Source organism: Papaver somniferum, chromosome 7, assembly GCF_003573695.1.
Source record: "Papaver somniferum cultivar HN1 chromosome 7, ASM357369v1, whole genome shotgun sequence".
Taxonomy (NCBI): domain Eukaryota; kingdom Viridiplantae; phylum Streptophyta; class Magnoliopsida; order Ranunculales; family Papaveraceae; genus Papaver; species Papaver somniferum.
This window is the reverse complement of record NC_039364.1, coordinates 198575356-198579420: the sequence shown is the minus strand read 5'-3', so window position 1 is coordinate 198579420 and position 4065 is coordinate 198575356. Positions and strand designations below refer to the sequence as shown.

Sequence of the window (4065 nt, the reverse complement as noted above, 5' to 3'; positions counted from 1 at the left end):
AAACTTGACATAGCAGCATTTGTGGGTTCAACGAATACACACTACTATTTTGATTAATTTTTTGTAATTCTCGTTTGTAATGTTGATCATGAATTAACGATTCAAACATATTCTTGAAAATAAAAAGTTGAGCCGTGTTACGATTTTCATTTTAAATACCATTATATGGATCATGCTTTTCACCCAACACTAGCTATACAAACTATTAAATCTTCAAACATAGATACTAGTGTAACCCATGGCCACATCTTTTGAATTTTCTTCCACATATTTTTTACTTGTTAGTAGATAACGATCAAAAATTTATCCTTGTTTCGTTTTCATTTATTGTTGTTACGCAAAAAAAACTCTTTATAGAGCACCTTGTGATCAAGTTTCCTTGTGAACCTTCTAGATCAGTCTGATTAGAGCAAGGGATATGTGAGAATTCTCACTCCGAATGAAAGAGTTTGATCAAATTAGGTATTCAGTAGTGGAGATCCACTTACAACTAAACTCATTTCCACATTACTTCAAGGGAAGAAGTGTCCAGCATTGGAGACTAAGAGGTTGATTTTCAACCACTTGGAAAAAAACACCTTGAACGACCGACACTTAGCTGCTCAAATTTATTTTCAATCTTTTTATTTATTTAAAGGTCATTTCCCATATTAATGTTATTACTACAAAAATCTAAATATATACTTGGGCAGCTGATCTTTTCTCAAGCAACCGATGTTCAACCTCCTAGTCTATGTTCAACCTCCTAGTCTATTTTCTTCTTAATCCCATGATATAATAACACCTTTTCCCCCAGTCTCTCGTTGAATTTGGTAGTGAATGAATGTTAAAAACATAGTTTCCATAATCCTTACTCTTTAAGAGAATCAACAACATTATCTAAGCATCCTGATCAAGACCAGGTTATGGTTAAATCGTGAAACAAATCATGCAAAATCATGTAGGTTTTATTTATCAAAATTCTAAACATTGGGGAGTGCAACAAACAATCTTCCTTACAAGATGGCCAAATAATATTTTATCATTTTTTTCTGTATTACGTGACCATAAAGTCATAAAATATATTCAATTAGGCTTAGTTAATTAATTAATTAATTGGTGGATCATTAAATAATGCTCTGATCATTGGTGAGTAACTATTGATAAAGATGAACACAAACTCATATATATCGTGATTTGTTAAAACTGAACACAATTATAAAAAAAACGTTATTTTCTATTTGAGCATTCGTTTTTAATTAGAAGTTTAACGTACATAGATACGATATTACCCGATTATAATATTTATCGTAAAGGTTAGAGAAAAGATAAGGGGTAATTTGCGTTACCTCCACTGATGAAGATCATAATTTGAATTACCTCCCCCATAGATATAAAATTAGTGAAACCTTCCCTCGTTAAGAATTCCGTCTATTCCAAATTAGCTGACTCATCAAGAATACACACGTGGCTAAAAAAATACACCGACTCAGCAAAAATATCCGCGTGCCAAAAAGAAATACGGGTGGCACAATAAAAAAAGAAAATTACAAAATACCTAAACAAATAAAAAAGTGAACATACTTTCTTCTTCTTCATCTCCGTCATCTTCTTCTTATCTCCGGCGACGTTGTTCTTCATAAGAACAGGCAAAAAAAAAAAATATCGCAAGTACTGATTTTATACGGGAGGACATATTCTGACACGAGTATGCCTTTGGACGAAAATATCGGACGGTTCTGCACCATGTCTGTTCTTCACAATCAAACCTGCAATTGATATTTAAAAAAAAGAAAAATATTGATGTGATGAGAGTACACAAAATTTGCGAAAAATAAAAGAATTGAATCCCCTATTTGTACCTAAGGTCTTCGTTTATCGTCATCACCACTACCAATTAATCGCAAATCTATATACAGATGAGTACATTCGAAATTCGGTCCCAAATTATAATCAAGCAATCCCAAATCAGTTCCTTTAGAACAACTCTCTTATGTTTAATTCAGCTGTTGAATCCTAACTCACCCAAAAATCCGTCCATATTAAATCCTAAGCTACCACAAAATTCCTCTTGCTCTCCATCGTCTTACAGCAAGTGGGCCATCATCGTCTTTAAGAGTCACTGATGATATAAAGAACAAATTGAATCGGTACCTTAGTTAATCAAATTCCTAAGCCATCATTAATATTTACAAAACAGACACCAGAGGATTAATATCATCGTCGAAAACAATTTTCATTTCTTGCTTAATCAAAACAACTCAACTAAAAAATAGGAAGAAAACCCAAAGATCACCAGATCTGGCAATAGTGGAGCATTTCTAGCGAGTTGTTGAATGAACCCAGAATCTGTCTCCCGCATTCTACCCATGTTCGATCAGAGGTCTTGTATTATTTTTTTGTGGAGGAAATTTTCGGTATCAAAGTGCTACACGTGTCTACAACCTGTTTTATATGCTACACGCTACGCGTCTTAGTTGGCAGATAACAGAACTTTTGGACGGAATTTATAACGAGGGGAGGTTTCACTAAATTTATCTCTACAGGGGAGATAACTCAAATTGTGATCTTCGTCAGGGAAGGTAACGCAAATTAGCCCAAAAGATAACAATCGAGCAGGAATATTCTCACAATTTAAAGAGAAAGAAAAAGACAATTGGGGTTATCCAGTATATCAATACAGTGGTTAGGGAAGACCATTACAGTGCAAATACCAAGAAGTGAAAGCAAAACAAGCCCTAAGAGAAAGAGTTATGGAATGAGTGTTTTTAACACTCATTCACTGCCAAATTGAGTGAGGGTCGAGTGAAATAGTGTTTTTATGATCATGGGAGTCTAAATTAATAGACTAAGTTGCTGATGTTTATCCGTTTGGAGAGAAAAATTCTCTCCAAGCGGCTGAATGTATGCTTCCTCGTAGTTTTTCTTTTTTGTTTTTTTAATAATAAAATCTAATTGTGAGTCCCGCGTCCAATAGTTTTAAATTAAGAAAATTCTAAAAATAGGTTTGAGAGGCAGATTTTCAGTCGCTCAATATGTTTTTTTTCTCCAAACGGCTGAAAATCAGCCGCTTAGTGTCCCATTTCTCCCACTCATTCGTTTCAATGAGTGTATGAGTGATTATTGATGAATGAGTGAGTATTCTCACTCCATAATAACACATAATTTGAGCAAATCCAATGATACTCATTCATATTGAATGAGAGCACTCACTCCAGATCCCTTGCTCTAAGAATAAAATTTATAAAATACACGAAAATGACAGCGCAACGTCAACATCAAAAGTCTTTCCCTTCGTAATTTATAAAATAATAATAAACCTGTTCTTTTTTTCTGGAAAAAACGTGGATATGAAAACCTAGCTAGCTATCTTGGGATTTTAGTCATCCATAGTCATAAGTCTGAGTATAATAGGTGCTTCTATAGTTCTGTACATGCCAACCGTATCTATGTATCCGAGTTTAGTAGGCTCCAGAAGCCGTAGCGCCAGAGGAGTCCATCTCTGACCGACTACGTGGACCAGCTTTGTAACACGTAATATATGAAGGGTATGTATTCAAGATACCTATAAATATGAGGCTTAATTAAGCTTAAATAGGTCCCTAGCCAAGGTTTTTAAATCTTGAATCGAATCGTAAATCGATTTTGAAATTTCAGAATCGAATCGTATGTTATATCGTGAATCGTAGATTCATGGTCGATTATTAAATCGTATATTTTCTTGTAAACAATATTAAATTATGTGGAGTATTTAGCAAAGATGATGTGTTTTTGCAAAGTTTTGGTCTTTGTTCTTAATATATAGTAATAAAGTTCGTTAAACATCAAAAAAACCAACGTAGAACTTGCTGCACCTCATACAAGGATCGATTCCCCTTTGTGATGTGTTGCACCTCTTACTAGGATCGGTTCCTCTTTACCCAGAGTCGGTCATACACAAAATCACAAACTCGATCATACCATCTCAGGTGATTACTTAAGATCGGTTTCACTAATAAAAGTCATATCAATACATAAGTCAGGCCTTTGGGAATAGTTTTACCAAGAACACAAACAAGTTATGAGCGGTTATACTAATAACACATA

The 4065-nt window shown here is 34.2% G+C and overlaps 1 long non-coding RNA gene across 1 annotated transcript; it reads right to left on the bottom strand.

The window, feature by feature from the left end:
- Positions 1-1378: 1378 nt before the first annotated feature.
- LOC113299357 lies at positions 1379-2416 on the bottom strand. The gene is made up of 2 exons (XR_003334835.1): positions 1842-2416; positions 1379-1748 (listed from the first exon to the last, which is right to left on the bottom strand). It is a non-coding gene; the product is annotated as an uncharacterized LOC113299357 (long non-coding RNA).
- Positions 2417-4065: the final 1649 nt, after the last annotated feature.